Source organism: Mus caroli, chromosome 2, assembly GCF_900094665.2.
Source record: "Mus caroli chromosome 2, CAROLI_EIJ_v1.1, whole genome shotgun sequence".
Taxonomy (NCBI): domain Eukaryota; kingdom Metazoa; phylum Chordata; class Mammalia; order Rodentia; family Muridae; genus Mus; species Mus caroli.
The window spans coordinates 104,611,293-104,631,792 of NC_034571.1; the positions used below are offsets into that span (position 1 = coordinate 104,611,293).

The 20,500-nt window shown below is 37.3% G+C and overlaps 1 pseudogene; it reads right to left on the bottom strand.

Moving 5' to 3' along the window:
* Nucleotides 1-6,305: 6,305 nt before the first annotated feature.
* Nucleotides 6,306-7,246, bottom strand: LOC110289999 (annotated as a pseudogene).
* Nucleotides 7,247-20,500: the final 13,254 nt, after the last annotated feature.

Consider the following 20,500-nt stretch of genomic DNA (forward strand, 5'->3'; position numbering starts at 1 on the left):
TCCCATTGTGATTTCTTTATTGGTTCTATTTCCACTTTTAGATCCTAGATGGTTTTGTTCCACTTCATTTTAAAGAACCAAAGGAGCTGGAGGAACTTGCAGCCCCATAGGAGGAACAACAATATGAACCAACCAGTAACCCCAGAGCTCCCAGGGACTAAACCACCAACCAAAGAATACACATGGAGTGACCCATGGCTTCAGCTGCATATGTAGGAGAGGATGGCCTGGTTGGACATCAATGGGAGGAGAGGTCCTTGGTTCTGAGAAGGCTTGATGCCCCAGTGTAGGGGAATGCCAAGACAGGGAAATGAGAGCTGATGGGTTGGTGAGCAGGGGGAGTGAGGATAGGATAGGGGGTTTTTGGAGGAGAAACCAGGAAATGGGATAACATTTGAAATGTAAATAAGGAAAATATCTAATAAAAATAAATATCTGAGTAGTATTCCTCTGTTAAAAGAATCACATTTTCTCTATCCATTTTTGTTGTTGTTGTTGTTGTTATTGAGGGAAATCTGGATTGTTACCAGCTTCTGACTATCACAAAAAAGACTGCTATGAAAATATCTGAGCACATATCTTTGAGGTATAGTGGGGCATCTTTGGGTACAGACTCAGTAATGGTATATCTGGGTCTTAAGGTAGAACTATTTCCAGTTTTCTGAGGTACCACCAGATTGATGTCTAGTGTGGTTTTTTCAGCTTGCAGTTCCACCAGCAATGGAAGATTGATCTTCTTTCTCCACATCCTTGCCAGCATATGCTGTAGCTTGAGTTTTTGAGCTTAGCCATTCTTATTGGTGTAAGATGGAACCTCAAGGTCATTTTAATTGGCATTTCCCTGAAGACTAAGGATGTTGAATAGTTCTTTAAATGCTTCTCAGCCATTCTAGATTTCTCAGCTAAAAAAAATTTTTAGCTCTGTATCCCATTTTAAAATTAGGTTATTTGGTTTTCTTTAATTTAATTTCTTGAACTCTTTCTATATTTTAGATATTAATCCAACTATAAAAATCCTTTCCTAATCTATAGAGTGCAGTTTTGTCGTAGTGACAGTGACATTTGCCTTATAGAAACTTTTCAATTTTATGAGGTCTCATTTGTCAATTGTTGATCTTAAAGCCTGAGCCATTGGTATTCTGTTCAAGAAATTGTCCTCTGTATGGATGTGTTCAAGGCTATTATAACCTGTGGCCACCACTGGAAAAATTCTGATATAAGATTGCTGATGAATTTAGGACAATAGATTCCATGCCAAGTGATTGTGTTATCTGGCTGATTATAAAATATTTAGGTTGTCTTGTGTTTTCCATCTAAGAAGATTTCAGTGGGCAGGAGAAAGGGCACAGCTGCAGGACAGTCATTGGTGGTTGTAGGAGTCAGCCGGGACATTTAGCAGATAGCATATGAAGAGCAGCTCCCAGAGTTTCCAGGAAGGGTAGTTGTTGGCAGCTTAGCAGAACGGGACTCTCCATGTCAGCAGCTGTTCTTGGAACATAACCAGGAACACAGGGAGAGCCCCCAAGGAAGAATAAGAATGTTTTTTAAACTACATGCAACAGATGATGTACAACATGGTAGGCAAGAATAATAATTGAGGATTCTTGGATTGATTCAGACACAGTGAAGCATGTCTGGAAGGAGGGGAGTGGTGGTTTCTCAGTGAGTGGAGTGAAGTCATGTGGCTCCAGCACATAGGAACACTAAGCAAAGAAACACAGGGACAGATTCAGTTCATAAGCTCTGAGTTCCCCTGCTGTGGAAATATTTAGAATGGTAACTCTGAGGCAGAGAGCTAAAGTAAAAGCTGCCTGCTTCCTACAATCAGGTAATCATAGGGTAGAAGTCTAACTTTGGCTTAATTGTTTTTAAAGATAGAAGAGAATATAGATATTGCCTGAGCCTCATGGGGAATTCTTCCAGTGTCTCAAAAATAATTGAAAGGGTTTGTGGTCAGAGGTGCTGGCAGCTCTGCTGTCTAGAAACAGACTGAGTAGGAGGTAGACACCTCCTACCATTTTGAACAAATGGTGCTGGTTCAACTGGCATTTAGCATGTAGAAGAATGAGAATCAATCTAGTCCTATCTCCTTGTACAAAGCTCAAGTCCAAGTGGATCAAGGACCTCCAAATAAAACCAGAGACACTGAAACTTGTAGAGAATAAAGTAGGGAAGAGCCTGGAACATATGGGCACAGGGGAAAAAATCCTGAACAGAACACCAATGGCTTGTGCTGTAAGATCAAGACTCAACAAATGGGACCTCATAAAATTTCAAAGTTTCTATAAGGCAAAGGACACTGTCAGTAAGACAAAAAGGCAACCAACAGATTGGGAAAAGATCTTCAACAACCCTACATCCGATGGAGGGCTAATATCCAATATATAAAAAGAACTCAAGACGGTGCATTCCAGAGAACCAAACAACCCTATTTAAAAATGGGGGAACAGATCTAAACAAAGAATATTCAACTGAGGAATACCAAATGGCTGAGAAGCACCTAAAAAAATATTCAACATCCTTAGTCATCAGGGAAATGCAAACCAAAACAAGCTTGAGATTCTATCTCACACCAATCAGAATGGCTAAGATCAAAATCTCAGGTGACAGCAGGTGCTGGCAAGGATGTGGAGAAAAAGTAACACTCCTTCATTGCAAGCTGGTACAACCACTCTGGAAATCAGTTTGGCAGTTTCTCAGAATATTGGACATAGTACTACCTGAGGACTCAGCAATGCCACTCCTGGACATATACCCAGAAGATGCTCCAACATGTAATAAGGACACATGCAACCTTATTGATAATAGCCAGAAGCTGGAAAGAACCCAGATGCCGCTCAACAGAGAAATGGATACAGAAAATGTATTACATTTATTCTCAGCTATTAAAAACAATAAATTTATGAAATTCATAGGCAAATGGATGGATCTGGAGATATCATCCTGAGTGAGGTAACCCAATCACAAAAAAATACACAAATGATATGCACTCACTGATAAGTGGATATTAGCCCAGAAGCTCAGAATACCCAAGATACAATTCACAAACCANATGAAATTCAAGAAGGAAGACCAAAATGTGGATACTTTGATCCTTCTCAGAAGGGAAACAAAACATGGAAAGAGTTACAGAGACAAAGTATGATGCAGAGATTGAAGGAATGATCATCTAGAGGTTGCCCCACCTGGGGATATATCCCATATACAATCACCAAACCCAGGCACTATTGTGAATCCCAGCAAGTACTTGCTGACAGGAGCCTGATATAGCTGTCTCTTGAGAGGCTCTGCCAGTGCCTGACAAATACAGAGGTGGATGCTCACAGCCATCCATGGGACTGAGCACAGGGTCCCCAATGAAGGAACAATAGAAAGGACCCAAGGAGTTGAGGGGGTTTGCAGCCCCATAGGAGGAACAACAATATGAACCAACCAGACTCCCCAGAGCTCCCAGGGACTAAACCACCAATCAAAGAATACACATGGTAGGACTCATGGCTCCAGGTGCATATGTAACAGAGGATAGCCTAGTAGGTCATCAATGAGAGGAGAGGGCCTTCATCCTGTGAAGGCTCTATGCCCCAGTGTAGGGGAATTCTAGGGCCAAGAAGCAGGAGTGTGTGGGTTGGTGAGCAGGGAGAGGGGGGAGTGGATAGGGGGAGAAGGTTTTCAGAGGGGAAACCAGAAAGGGGGATAACTTTTGAAATGTAAATAAAGAAAGTATCCAATAAAGTTAAAAAAAAAGAAAACAAAACAAATCCATATTTATCACCTTCTAAAAGGCTCAAGTCCAAGTGGATTAAGGACATCTACATAAAACCAGATACACTGAATCTAATAGAAGAGAAAGTAGTAAGGAACCTTGTACTCATTGGCACAGGGGGATTTTTCCGAGCAGAACATTAATGGCTTAGGCTCTTAGATCAACAATTGATAAATGGGACTTAATGAAACTGAAAAGCTTCTGTAAGGTGAAGGACACTGTCAATAGAACAAGTTGGCAACTTACAGGTTGTGAAAACATCTGCACTCACCCTACATCTGAAAGAGGGCTAATATCCAATATAGTTAATCTCAAAGAACAAAACAAAACAAAATAAAGCAAAACAAACAAACAAATTAAACAATGAGGTACAGAGCTAAACTGAGAATTCACAACAAAGAGTCTCTAATGGCCAAAAAGCACTTAGAGAAATGTTCAAAGCCCTTGATATCAAGGAAATGCCAATTAAAATGACCCTGAGATTCCACCTTACACCAGTCAGAATGGCTGAGATCAAAAACTCAAGTGACCTAAATTGCTAGTAAGAATATGGAGAAAGATGAACACTCCTCCATTGCCTGTGGGGATTGCAAACTGGTACAACCACTCTGGGAACCAATCTAACTGTTCCTCAGAAAATTGGAAATAGTTTTATCTGAAGACCCTGCTATACTACTCTTGGGCTTAAACCCAAAAGATGCTCTGCCATATCACAGGACACGTGCTCTACTATGTTCATAGCAGCCTTCTTTGTAATAGTTAGAAGTTGGACACAGCCCAGACGTCCCTCAACCAAAGAAAAGATACAGAAAATGTGATTCATTTACACAATGGATTACTATTCAGCAATTAAAACCGAAGACATCATGAATTTTGCAGGCAAATGGATGGAACTGGAAATTATCACCCTTAGTGATTGGTAACGCCAACCCAAAAGGACATACATAGTAAGTATTCACTGATATATGCATATTTGCCAAAAAGTTCAGAATACCCATGATACAACTCACAGGCCATATAGGAGTGAAGTATCCAAGTGTGGATACTTCAATCCCACTTAGGAGTGGAACAAAATAATCATTAGAAGCAGAGGGAGGGAGGGACCTAGCTGAGAGAGGAGAGGGAAGTGAAGAAAGGACATCAGGATCCAGTATGGGAGGAAGAACAGGAGAGAAGCCCAAAGGGCCAAAAGAATGAAAAGAAATATGCAGTAGTGTGGGGTGCTGGATGGGGAAACCTATAGAAATTCCCAGACACCAGGGATGTAAGAGGTTACTAGGACCTAATGGGGATGGTCTTAGCCAAAAAGCCCAATGGTGTGGAGATGGATCATGAAGAGACCACTCCAGTAGATAGACATAGCCTCCAGTTGAAGGATGGGGCCACCCATCCATCTCACATTCCTGTCTAAAAGAAATTTAGGGACAAAATTGTTCAGAGACCAATCCAGAGAGTATCTTAACTTGGGATCCATCTCATGTGAAGGCCCCGAATCCCAACACTATTGCTGATGCATGTTGTACTTACAGACAGGACCCTGGCATGGCTGTCATCTGAAAGGCTACCAGCACATGACTGAGACAGACTCAGATACAGCCAACCATTGGACTGAGGTCTGGAAGCCCTATGGCAGAGTTAAGAGAAGGACTGAAGGAGCCGAAAGGATTTGCAACCCCATAGGAAGAACAGCTGAGTCAACTAACTGGACCCTTCAGAGCTTCCAGAGACTAAGCCATCAACTAAAGAGCATACATTGCCTGGTTTATGGACCCTGATACATATGTAGCAGAGGACTGCCTTCTCTGGCCACAGTGGGAGGGGATGCACTTGGACCTGTGGAGGCTTGATGCCCGCAGAAAAAGAGGAATGTTAGATGGGTAAGGTCATGGCTGTGTGGGGTATCACTCTCTTGGAGATGAAGGGGATTAGGGATGGGTATTAGGACTGGGAAAGAGAACAATAAATAAAATGTAAATAAATGAAATAATGAAAAAAATACGAAATAAACTTCACTGCTAACCCTTGTGAAGTTTATCTCTCTCTCTCTCTCTCTCTCTCTCTCTCTCTCTCTCTCTCTCTCTCTCTCTCTCTTTTTTTTTGTCTTTTAAAAAAATTATTTTGGCCATCACAATTACTGATTTGATCGATAGTTAAAATAAGACAAAAATGATATTGTTGATCATTTGGCAATGGAAGTTGACAATTTGGGGGTATGTACAGACTTATACTTGAGTAAAATTTATTAATATTTTATTCCTGTTTAAACATGTGAGTTTGGTCAAAAAGTGTAAAGTACAACTTTATTAGTTGAAAAATAGTTTGCTGGCATTCTTCTGGAAGAAAATCATTCATATTTATATTTTAAGTTGAAGGATTCACAATGATCTGATGGCTGGTCAGTAAATATCGTGTTATCTTTAAAATATTAAATTATATCTTTATTGAAAGCTTGGTAAAATTTGAAATAAAAAATTATTTCCAATTTTAAAGATTTTGGATACAAGTTTTATTATGTGAAGAAATTAGTATACATTTCTGGATATTAGGACTTTACTTTTAGACCCAGATATTTGCCAATGAACCTTTTCATAGCATTTCTCATCTTTTTATTTCTCAGTGTATAAATGGTTGGGTTTAGGAAAGGTGTCAAAACAGAATAAAACACAGCAAAAAATTTGTCCAACCAGGTGATACTAAGGGGAGACACATAGATGAAGATGCAGGGCAAAAAGAAGATCATTATGACTGTGATGTGTGCCCTGAATGTAGACAGAGCCTTAGATGCTCCAGCTTTTGAGCTCTGGCAAACAGTGATGAGGATATTTGTATAGGAAATAAGCAATAGTGTTAAACAGGTTACAGCCACAACCCCACATTCAGCATTCATTAAAGTATTTAAATTATGGGAATCCATGCAGGCTAGCTTGATTACCAGTGGCATGTCACAAAAGAAACTGTCTATTTCCTTGGGACCACAAAAAGGTAGCTGCACAACCACTACCAAGTGACTTATACCATGAATAAAGCCAATTGTCCAGGAAGTTAACACCAACCCATGCATGTCTTAAGGTTCATGATGGTGATGTAGTGGAGTGGTTTGCAGATGGCCACATAGCAATCATAAGCCATTATCACCAACAGCACCATCTCTCCTGCAGCAATGCAATGGGCAAAAAAGACCTGAAACATGCATCCTGCAAAGGAAATGGTTTTGTTTTCCCTGAGAAAATCTGTGATCATCTTAGGAGTGATGTTTGAAGGGAGCCACATATAAACAAAGGACAGGTTGGCCAACAAGAAGTACATGGGGGAAAGGAGATGGGGGTCAGTAGATATTAAGATCAGTATGACAATATTTCCAGACATGATCAGAAGATAAAGAGTCAACAATATCATGAAGAGTAAGACCTGAATATTCTTTGAGTTGGCAAGTCCCTGGAGTATAAATTCTGATACAATTGTTTGATTGCCTCCATCCATTATATTCACTAGATAGTCAGAAATAACCTGCAAAGAAAGAAAGATTATCAACTCTAAGTATGAGGTAGGTAACTTTCTCTGCAGAATCAGACATTTACACTGAAACTTGTCTGAAAATGCATGAAAATAAAGGGAAATCCAAATATGTGTGACATTTTTGCCCAAGATAACATGAGTCAAGAGTAACTCTCCAAGAAAGGAAGCATTAGGTGTGACTGTTATATGCATCCTCTTTCAAGAAACTCATCTTACAGAAAAGCAATAAGGAGAGAAATAATGTAATGTCAAATCATAAAAATCTGTGTGGTTTCTTAAATAAATACTGTGAATTAGTAGCATTAATGACATCCTATAACAAAAAGGAGGTTGAACGTCAGAAACCTGTGGGGAATTACATTGAAGTTAAGTACAAATGGCCAGAAGGATGATACAATTTTAAAGTATGCTTGATGATTTCATTGAGTGTGAACTAATATTCATGATATCAATATGTTAAAATGTTAGGTTAAATTTTTAGTGTACATGTTGTGAAAACCTCAATGAGGAAACATTATAGAACACCATATAAGATATACACAGGCACAAGAGTGAACCATTAAACCAGTTTCAGTTATTTATTTATAAATATACATCATTGAATTTATTGAGTCAACTAACCTGATTAATAATTACTGTTGCAAATATCCACTGGAGTAAATTTGTCAAGAACAAGGCAACCTATATTCAAATCTGAACTTTTAAAATTTCATTTAGTTCAAAATTAGCACCAGAATATATAGATCTTAAATTGCAGCAAAAAACTTATATATCTTGCCACAATAATATACTGAGAATATCTATACCTTTAAATACTGTAGTTTCTTGATATGAATAATATATCATGTATTATCAATGTATCTATCATTAGTATTTTTCTCATGTTATGTATATACTGATCATCTTTGTTTTAAGGAATAGAATAAATTACTTAGATCTGCAACCATAGCTATTCTTTAACTCTCAATCTTTGATAAGTGTGAAGTTATACATCAGTGAGCACCAATGATTCAGCTCAAAGCACAGGCAGGATGCTGCTACTAATTGAATGGACAGTACTCAAGCTGGATGGTGGATAATAATTCTCTAGTTTTTTCCTCCATTTAGTGATTTTCTTGGCAATTTTCACCTTGTGGTCTTATCATCTTTTATCGTCTGATATGTCTAGGTGACGGGAATCATCAGGTAAACAATGAGATGCCTGGCATTATCGTTACAATTAATTTACATCACTGTTTTCTAGGGACTTGGAAGGTACACTAAAAATGAAGAGAAGAAGCAGAGGAAGAGGAGGAGTAAGAAGAGGAGGAGGGGGGGAGAAGGAAGAGGAAGAGAAAGAGGAGGAGGGAGAAGAAGAGGAAGAAGAAAGTTCTGAAGAAATCAGGTAACACAACTGTCTGCTTTAGAAGCATGGTAACAGATAAGTAAATTCATGCACCTTAGATATATATCTAAGGTGCATGATATATATATATATATATATGGATACATATAAGGATACCCTGATTACACAACGAAGAGTTTGTGTTCTTTGATATTTTTTATTTTTCCACAAGACAGTTTCTAGTAAACCTGAAAATTTCCAGAATTACATTTTTGTTTTGTTTTAATTATCCTTTATGTTTTGAAATTATAATATAATTACATAATTTCCCCTTCCACTTCATTCCTACAAGTCATTCAATAAACCTCCTCCATACTCTTTCTTTTTCTTTCCTATTTTTATTAATCATTTTATTTGTTTACAGTTCAAATTATATTTTCCTTCCCAGATACTCCTACACAAACACCCCATCCTATCTGCCTCTCCCCTCTCCCCATTTTTCTCTTTGAAAATGCTCCTCTACCCACTAACCCACTTCTGTCTCACCACTCTAGCATCTGCTTTCTCTGGGGCATTATGTCTCCATGTTCTTTTTCGAATTCATGGCTTTTTTTCAGTAATTATTGTTAAGTACATACATGTATATTTATAAACATTTTTATTCAAATCTAAATTGCTCAGCCTGTATAATGTTACTTGTGTATATAAGCTGTAAGGATAGAACATTTCATATTGAATAACATATTGATGTGTTTATTCTGAGGAAAAGTATTTCTCCAACTCTCAGCATATCTTTCTTGTCTTTGTTCTTTGGGAAGGTCAGAGTCATCTTGGACTTTGTCCTGTGGCCTTTATCACATTTTCTTTTGTTGAGTTTAGGAAGTTACAATAGCAATGTAACTTCACAAATGAAAATAATTAATATTTAATAGAGCAAGTACATTTCTTCACAAACCTGTGGCAAAACTATCCTTTCCATTGAAAAGTAGAACTAAGTCTCAACTAAAGCCTTTTATATTCTCTAATCTAGTATTATGTAAGTAGCACACTACTGGTTTATACAACTGTGAATGTAAAATATATTACATCTGCTTTTTTATACATATGGGTGGCCATGAAGATCTTATAATAAAGATCTTCATAATGTTTTACTTCTAGGTGATTAATGCAATCATAGTAAAAAAAAAAAGAACCCTTATACTGCAATACCTTAAAAAGATGTTACACAGTTAGCATAGGAATGCATAGTAAAGGTATAGAAGAAAATACACACATGAGAATCATTAAGCCTTTCTACATTCCAGAGTACAATGATCCATGAATTGTCTTCTTTTCTATATTTTCTAGTGAATTGTAAGACATTATAGTTCTTGAGAGTATAGGCAATGAGTCTGTTGTTCAAATGAGCTCTGTATAACTATATTTATAAAAGCACACACACACACCATATATATATATATGTATGTATATATATGCTATAAGTACATGTTTGTGTGTGAGATTTCTTTAAGATACCTGCTACTTTTCTTCAGTTCCTACATACCTGTTCAGTAACTATGAGATATGCTGCTATGAAAGACATATTTGACATGCAAATTGACTGTCAAGAACATAACAACCACTTCACCCTTCTCTTCTCTTGCCCAGGAGATATCAGTATTGTACAAGACCTAAAAATAATAATAACAATAATAATAATAATCTATTAAAGTATCACTGTAGTTTTTGTCTTTAACATAGTGGCAATTCCAATGTTGGTTTTATATTAAAAATATAAATTAAGGGAATGAAACTGAGTTATTTGTTTTAGAGTATAGAAACAATATTCTTCTATGTATATTTTTGTATACTGATTGTTCTATAATCAAAGAGCAAAACAATGCAATAATCGGAGTATTAATATTTATGTAAATATTTATGGATGTAATCATATTTATACAAGATACTAAAAACAAAGGGATAGATACTGATGACTTAGAGACTAATATTTTAGTAGTTTCTAATGACTTACATTGTCAGCAGATTGGATATTGTGTTTTTATCTGTCAAGAGCCATAATAGGACAAGCTAATAACTAGCAGGTGATCATTCTAAAATGGCATGCTCCAGAATATTATATAATCTGCAACAGGTGTGCCCTACTAAGCAAGGCTGTAAGGGATTCATTATAAAAAAGATTCCTGCTACTATTGGGTTTTTCCTGTTATTTTTAAACATATATAACAATCACTAAGTAATAGCACATCCTTTTGGAGCAGATCTCTGCACAACCACGAAGATCTTATACTGTTGCCATATAGACAAATAGATGACTTAAGTTTTATGATGATCCAATAAGAATTTCTAAAATTATATCAGTGATTATTACCTCTTTTTTAGTGGGACTGCTATTAGTTCCTTTTCTGATAGTCAAAACTGCAATGAGAACTCTGCCAGTCTCCCAAGTGTCACCAGTTCATTGCTCTTAGGTGGTAACCAGACTTTCTCCTACTCAGAGCACATCCTAAGAGGCTGTAAAACAATTAACCAAAGGTCATAATAAGGGAGTTAACGAATTACTATGGGTTCTATGACAGAAGATAAAATATTGACTGGGTTTATCTATACAAAACTTCACTTATAACTTCGTTATGGTTTTAAACCTTCAGTGAACCTGTGGATCTGAGACAGGTGATGGATAATTACTCCTAGTAGATATGCATGTCAACATTCTCTGTTGTAAAGTTCTATTTCAATTTATGATTTGATTGTCTGTGTGAAATTTTGATGAACTTTTTAACATGTGATCATGTATTATGAAAGATGTTTAAGGGCTAAGGACAAAGAGAAGAGTCAGAACTGATGGACTGATGTGAAAGGAACTGAGCTGAGAGAGGAACTGAGCCTAGGAGAATTTTTAGACAGAACACATATGAGACAGAACTGAACTCAAGAAGAACTTAGAAGTATAGGCACAGCATTGGGAGAAAAGGCATTGAATTAGAGCATTACTGTGACATCAGAGCAGGAGGAGAGAGCAAAATTAGAAAGAGAATGCAGAGTGGAATAACTTAGAAACTATAGGCAACTTAAAATACTAAGAGAGCACTGTTCAGAATGCAGAGGGAAAGAATAAAAAGGAGGACACTGCAGAGAACAGAAGGAGCAGGCAGGCTTCTCCTTACCATGGAACAGAACAGGTGCCATAGTAAGGACAAGGCAGGCTTGGTCTTATTAAAAGGAACAAAGCTTTTTTTCTTACAAACATGGGCTTAATTCATTTAGCATTAAAAGGGTAGAAGCCTTTTCTTTCTCTATGCAATACAGTTGGAGCTCAGTTTTCATCCAGATTGAGTGAATTCTTTCTGCACTGGTGCTTGGTCTTTTGCTCGATATGCATATGAAAGTATGGATGTGTGTGTAAGTATGTAATTAAGAGAATGCATGCAAACTGGCCCCAACCGGTTTTGAATGGAAATGTATAAATGATTAAATGAGCATGTTGCATCTGTATATGAACTAATGTGAGATTGTGCATACACGCTTATATAATGGTTTTTTTAATTCTGTGACTGTTATTCTCTTCTCCTGGTTCAATAGAATTTTATTGCTCCAAACTTCCCCCTAGCCTGACCAGCAAGAGGCATCTGGACAATAGGGAAAAGACTCTAGCAATTGATCCTTTACTTAACCTCCTGCTGTTTTAGGATGAGGTGCTAAGTGCCAGAAACTGCAGTTTCTGGCCTCAGAGGATCACAGAAGGCAGGTCAGCTACAATAGCATAGTAATTGAGACTTAGATAAGTAAACTTTTTATTATAGAGCAACCCTAAATGTCTCCTAAGACAAAGTCTTAGCTACACTGATGCTCTTCCCCCTCAGCTGCCTCAAGAAGAACTGACAAGAAAGAAGAAACCCCCTCCCTCAGGGGCTGGCCCCTGGCATTTATCTCCCTGTCTCTTTAGGTTTTAGAGGGTTAGGAAGGGTTTTCTTATTAAATATGCCTTTAATTGAAGTAGACTTACATCAATTGTCTCTTCCCTTTCCTTCCTCCTACATTCCTTAAATTCTTCCAGTACCACCCCTCAAATTGACAGTCTCTTTTTCTTTGTTTAGTATTACTATTATCTTATATATATGTGTCCATGAATGTAATTTTATACACACAGATACCACAACACACAAACAAAGCCACAGAGTCAAATTTTGTTATTTCATATGAATTCAGGTTTGACCATTCTACATTTGTCAACAAATTAGAGGGCTCATCCCTGTGAGATATGATTTCTCCTTTTCCATAGACTCATTTTCAGATATTTAAAATCTGAGTTCTACAATACCCATGTATTATGTTTTTTCTCATTTGAATTGCTATCATTTTTACTATTTCTATATTTTATTTGGTTAAGTTGAAGGGAAATTTTGCTAAATGCTAGCTGAATACTGCTTTTGTGGATTATCTGATAAAGAAAGATCATCTTCTGATATAGACATGAAGACTCATGGAGTTGGACAGGTGAAGAAAACACATGAATTGGGCTCTAAAGATGATTAAAAACAAAAAAGAAAACAAAACAGAACAGAACAAAACAAAAAACCTCAAACCAAGCAATTCTCATTCCATCACATACATTCTGGGTATTGGTAAGAAGAAATAACTAGAAATATTTTAAGAATTTCCTAACAGAATAATATCAGAAATGACTTACCAAAATCACAATTTTCCTGTGGATCAGACACTCTTCCCATCTGATGTGTGCTTATGAAGATATTGATATTGTGTAAGGACAGTTTTCTCCACAGCCTGACTTATCTTCCTTTCTGCAATTGCCCCACAGGTATCCAACGTCATCTATTTTGTATACTGAACAAAACAAAAATCTTGGAAATAATTATCTTGGACCCCTCTTGGGGATTTTTCTGATAAGAGTGATACTGAGTGCTAATTATTTGTGAAATAGAAAGAGAGATGAGTAACTCCTGGTAGTCATTGTAGCACTGATACTGTTAGTCGACCTTTCAAAACTATTCTCTTCATCAATAAGGAATAAAGAGAAGCTCGCTGCTGCCTGACATGTTACTGTATGTATTTAATCAAAATGACCCCAAACATTTTATTTTTTTATTAAATATGCAGCTAGAGACATCAGCTCTGGGCAGTGTCACAAGAGATACAGAAAATGTGGTACATTTGCACAATGGATTACTACTCAACAATTAAAAACAATGAATTCATGAAATTCTTAGGCAAATGGATGGACTGGACAATATCATCCTGAGTGAGGTAACCCAATCATAATAGAACAGACATGATATGCACTCACTGATAAGTGGATATTAGCCCAGAAACTTAGAATACCCAAGATACAATTTGTAAAACACATAAAACTTAAGAAGAAGGAAGACTAAAATGTGGATACTTCAATCCTTCTTAGAATGGGGAACAAAATACCCATGCAAGGAGTTACAGAGGAAAAGTTTGGAGCTGAGACAGACAGAAGGACCATCCAGAGACTGCCTCACTTGGGGATCCATCCCCTATACAACCACCAACCCAGACACTATTGCATATGCCAGAAAGATTTTGCTAACAGGACAGTGATAAAGCTATCTCTTGTGAGGCTATGTCAGTACCTGACATATACAGAAGTGGATGATCACAGTCATCTATTGGATGGAACACAGGGCCCCTAATGAAGGAGTTAAAGAAAGTACCCAAGGAGCTAAAGGGGTCTGCAGCCCTATAGGAGGAACAACAATAGGGACTAACCAGTGACCCCCAGAGCTCCTGTCTCTAGCTGCATATGTAGCAGGAGATGGCCTAGTTGGCCATATATGGGAGGATAGGCCCTTGGTCTTGTGAAGATCATATAACTCATTACAGGGGAATGCCAGAGCCAGGAAGCAGGAGTGGGTGGGTAGGGGAGCAGGGCAGGGGAAGGGTATAGGGGACTCTCAGGATAGCATTTGAAATGTAAATGAAGAAAATATCTAATAAAAAAACTGTTTGGAGACATTGTTTGCTATAGTGACTACAAGGAGTACTCATCTCTCAAATAATTAGCACACAGTATCACTCTTAACAGAGAAATCCCCAAGAGGGGTCCAAGATAATTATTTCCAAGATTTTTGTTTTGTTCAGTATACAAAATAGGAACACCAGGGCCAAGAAGTGAAAGTGGGTGGGTGGGGGAGTGGTTGGGGGAGTGGGTGGGGGACTTTTGGGATAGCATTGGAAATGTAAATAAATACCTAATAAAAAAACAAAATAAAAAAAATAGGTGATGTTGGACACCTGTGGGACAATTGCAGAAAGGAAGATAAGTCAGGCTGTGGAGAAAACTCTCCTTACACAATATCAATATCTTTATAAGCACACATCAGATGGGAAGAGTGTCTGATCCACAGGAAAATTGTGATTTTGGTAAGTCATTTCTGATATTATTCTGTTAGGAAATTCTTAAAATATTTCTAGTTATTTCTTCTTACCAATACCCAGAATGTATGTGATGGAATGAAAATTGCTTGGTTTGAGTTTTTTTTGTTTTATTTTGTTCTGTTTTGTTTTCTTTTTTTGTTTTTTGTTTTTAATCATCTTTAGAGCCCAATTCATGTGTTTTCTTCACCTGTCCAACTCCATGAGTCTTCATGTCTATATCAGAAGATGATCATTCTTTATCAGATAATCCACAAAAACAGTGTTCAGCTAGCATTTAGCAAATTTTCCCTTCAACTTAACCAAATAAAATATAGAAATAGTAAAAATGATAGCAATTCAAATGAGAAAAAACATAATACATGGGTATTGTAGAACTCAGATTTTAAATATCTGAAAATGAGTCTATGGAAAAGGAGAAATCATATCTCACAGGGATGAGCCCTCTAATTTGTTGACAAATGTAGAATGGTCAAACCTGAATTCATNTGAAATAACAAAATTTGACTCTGTGGCTTTGTNNNTGTGTTGTGGTATCTGTGTGTATAAAATTACATTCATGGACACATATATATAAGATAATAGTAATACTAAACAAAGAAAAAGAGACTGTCAACTTGAGGGGTGGTACTGGAAGAATTTAAGGAGTGTAGGAGGAAGGAAAGGGAAGAGACAATTGATGTAAGTCTACTTCAATTAAAGGCATATTTAATAAGAAAACCCATCCTAACCCTCTAAAACCTAAAGAGACAGGGAGATAAATGCCAGGGGCCAGCCCCTGAGGGAGGGGGTTTCTTCTTTCTTGTCAGTTCTTCTTGAGGCAGCTGAGGGGGAAGAGCATCAGTGTAGCTAAGACTTTGTCTTAGGAGAAATTTAGGGTTGCTATATAATAAAAAGTTTACTTATCTAAGTTTACTTATTACTATGCTATTGTAGCTGACCTGCCTTCTGTGAGACTGGCAGAGTTCTCATTGCAGTTTTGACTATCAGATAAGGAACTAATAGCAGTCCCACTAATAAAGAGCTTAATAATCACTGATATAATTTTAGAAATTCTTATTGGATCATCATAAAAACTTAAGTCATCTATTTGTTTATATAATAACACTATAAAATCTTTGTGAATGTGCAGAGATCTGCTCCAAAAGGATGCACTATTACTTAGTGATTGTTATATATGTTTAAAAATAACAGAAAAAGCCCAATAATAGCAGGAATCTTTCCTAAAATGAATCTCTTACAGCCTTACTTACTAAGGGCACACCTGTTGGAGATTATGTAATATTCTGAAGTAGGCCATTTCAGGATGATCACCTGCTAGTTATTCACTTTTCCCATTGTCACTTCTGACACACAACACATATGTACCAGATGTGCAGCTTGGTCTTCATGAGGGTCCTCCAACAACTGGAGCACAGGCTGTCCCTAAATTTGGTGCCTGTTTGTGTAATCCATTCCCCAACATGGCTGCCTTCTCTGCCCCAGTGGGAGAGCATATGCCTAATCCTGCAGAGATTTGATGAGCTGGTTGGGGGATACTCTGAAGGGACCTTTCCTCTCAGAAGAGATAGGGAGGAGAAATGCTGAGAGGGATTCTGTAAGGGAAAGACTGGTAATGGACAGCAGTGTTTGGGATGTAAAAATTATTAATTAGTTAATTAATTAAAAATGATACCATACAAGTTAGGTAAGAAACTTGTTATTTAATGGTAGTCAATATATGATTGTTTGTCTTTGTTATCAAAGTAATAGAATTTATTGAAGCACATATAGGACTATATCTTTGAGGGTAGTTTTAGAAACATTTATTGAGCAGAGAAATCCTACCCTGAATATTAGTGAAATCATCCTTTAGTTAGTTACCAAGACTGAAAAACAACCCAATACAAGAACAAACAAACAAACAAACAAACAAAAAGGTAGATGAAAAGGCAAGCCATGAAATAAAATCATTCTGCCATACTTCCTGACTGTAGATGCACTATACCCAGTTATGCTATGCTTGTACCATCTGGCCCTTCTTTCATGATGGAGTGTTTCATCAATACATGACTCAAATCTTTCATTCCTTAATTTGCTTTTGTTATAAATTTTATAATATATAATATAATATGATATATAGTTAGATGTTATTTACATATATTATTATATGTGTATAATAAATAATATTAACAGTGAGATATTATATACATATTTAATATACTATAATAGCACTGAGAAATTGCTTATTATAAAAAAATTGGTACTGAGAGGTAGGGCCATTACTGATCACCATCATCATGTAGTTATACTTTAGAAAATGAGCTACAGAATTTAGAACTTGGGATACAAATTCCCTAGAATGTTTTAGATTGCAGACCAGGCCATTCTAGTGGAAGTTCAAAGAACCAGAACACCCGCAATAATATGAACAAGGAAGCACATGGTTCATGTGGTTTTATAGGATAACAAGGGACTCATATCCCTGGCATAAAGATTATTTTTTAAATTCTGACAAAGCATATGATGTCATTCTGCCTGTGTACTGAGTGCCAGGCTGAATTAAAAAGTATTTGACTAATGTTTGACTGTCGGTGTCTGTTTCTGATCTAATCAGTTGCTGAAAACAGTCTTTCTAATGATGATTGGGCTAGTAACTGCTCTATGAGTATAGCAGGATATCATATGGAATCATTTCATTGATTTTGTTGTTGTTACTCAAACCTAGTTCTGCTGGAAGTCTCTGAAGTATCCTCCTCCTCCTCTTCTTCCTCCTCATCTTCCTCCTCCTCCTCTTCCTCTTTCTCCTCCTCTTTCTCTTCCTTCTCTTCCTTCTCCTTATTCGTCTTTGGCCTTCTAGGAACCTGGCATGGGCTCCATCTAATAGCTTGGGTCTCAAGTTAGGCAGAGCTCAGGAAATCCCACTGGTGGTTGGGAGGGGTGGAGAGTATAGAAAGTGCATAAGATTCCAGAAGAACAAGGCCCCAAGAATCAACTAAGCAGGGCTAGTAGGTACTCACAGAGACTTGAAGTAGCAATTGCTAGACCTTTATGGGTTTGCTGTAGGCCTTCTGCATACAAGCTGTGGTTGTTTAGTTTGGGTTTCTGTTGGACTGATAATAGTGGAATTTGGGATGTCTCTGTCTCTATTACCAGCTCCTAGAACCCTTTTTTCTCCAGCAGGGTTGCTTCATCCAGCCTTGATGTAAGGATATATGCCTAGTCTTATCTTGTTATGACATGATTGATTGCTGTTACTGGGAAGCCTAGTCTTTTCTGAAGATAAATTGAACAGTGAATCTTGTGGAGCAGATGTTTCGGAGCGGGGTGGAGGGGGGTGGCTAGAGTTGGTATATATTATATGAGAGAAGAATAAAGAGAATAAAAAAGAAATAAAAGTAATTGAGTAAAAAAGAAAAATTACTTAAATGAATTAATTTAATTAAATAATTAAATTACAAATTAATAAGATACAACAAATTTAAAAATTAAAATTTAATAAGTATTGATACATGTATTAAACCATGAAGAAATTATCTCAGAAGAAATAATGAACCCATGGTATTCCTTACTTTGTATTAATGTGAGGTATATACATGTGTGTATACATATTACAAGTTTGTGCATCTGTAAGCTATATAAAGGTTACTGTTTTATAGCTCCCTCTACTATTCTGTGCTTAATATTTGACTATAAGTTGGTGGTTTTTATACTAATTTAATTTCTTTTTCAAATTGTTAACATATTTTCCTTCCTCCAACTCTTTTCCTTCCTATTCCTTCTCACCCAATTTTGACATTGCTTTTTCCCACCTTCTTTCTCCATTGTGTCCACTTTCCACTGCTGAGTTTTTCTTGGTAATAAGGACTGCCCTGATATGTAGTTAGCCTACCTGGGGTCATATCACTAAAGGAAAGTAGCTATCCCATTCCAGTCCATCTGGTAAAAAAAAAAAAAAAAAAACAAAGAATACCAATAGCTCCTCAGTAGGTGGTAGAATTTTGTGCCCACATTCCCACTTCTGACTGTAGCTTGTAAGGTTTCATGCAAGCTGAAACAGTTGATTTGAGTACCTATCTGCATCTGCCCTGCTGTATGTAGAGAATAGTTCCCACAGTGGTTGATACCACTGTGGGACAAGTGCAACTGTGTCACTGGACAAAAACTAGGAAGGAGTTGAGTGGATTCAGAAACCCCAGGGAACTCTCATATCTGAGAATGGTAGGAACTTCATCCATTCCTGACCCAGTTTCTGTCCTAGAACACGTGACCATGATACCCCATGGTGAGGACTGTAATAATTAGTCATGTAGGGGTAATACCCAAAGCCCCTCCACATTCTGAACATCTCAGACCAAGCCAATAAAAAGCATTTGCTTTTAGGCCCCAACCCTCTTCAAATGTGTATAAGACCCTATCCACAAGAAATAAAGGCACACCAGTTAGTTCATCAAAGACTGTCTGAGATTTTTTTTTTCATATTTAAAGTATTGTATAATATATGTTTTCTGAAATCAGTTGATGACAAATATTCTCAAACACTTTTCTCTGGCCTATTACATCCATGTCTTCTTGTCACTTTAATAAACTACTGGTCTTACACAGGTATAGTATTTTGATTGACATGAGGTCTTAATATTTTTTAATTAGATATAAAATTTCTTCAAATCATTTGGTTCGGGGTATCTTCTTTTTTTAATTGGATATTTTCTTTATTTACATTTCAAATGTTATCCCCTTTTCTGGTCCATTTTCCTGAAAACCACCTATGCCATCCCTCCTTTCCCTGTTTCTATGAGGGTGTTACCAGCCCACCAACCAACTCCTGCCTCCCTGCCCTCGAATTTCCCTACACTGGGGCATCCATTGAGCTTTCACAAAACCAAGGTCCTCTTCTCCCATTGATGCCTGACAAGGCCATCTTCTGCTACATATATGGCTGGAGCCATAAATCCCTTCACGTGTACTCCTTGGTTGGTGGCTTAGTCCCTGGAAGCTCTGGGGAGTCTGGTTGGGGTCTGATTGGTTGATATTATTGTCCTTCTATGGGGTTGCAAACCCCTTCAGCTCCTTCAGTCCTTTCTCTACTCCTCTTTTGGGGAAACCATGCTCACTCCAGTGGTTGGCTGTGAGCATCCACCACTGTATTTGTAAGGCAGAACCTCTCAGGAAACAATTATATCAGGCTCCTATTAGCAAGCACTTCTTGGCATCCTCAATAGAGTCTGGGTTTGGTGACTGTATACAGGAGGGGCAGTCTCCAGATGACCTTTCCATCAGTCTGCTCTATACTTTCTCTCCATATTTGCTCCTGTGAGTATTTTGTTCCCCTTTCTAACAAAGACTTAAAGACCACACTTTGGCCTTCCTTCTTCTTGTGCTTCATGTAGTCTGTGAATTGTATCTTGGGTATTCTGAGCTTCTGGGCTAATATTCACTTATCAGTGAGTGCATACTATGTGTGTTCTTTTGTGATAGGGTTTCCTCACTCAGGATGATATTTT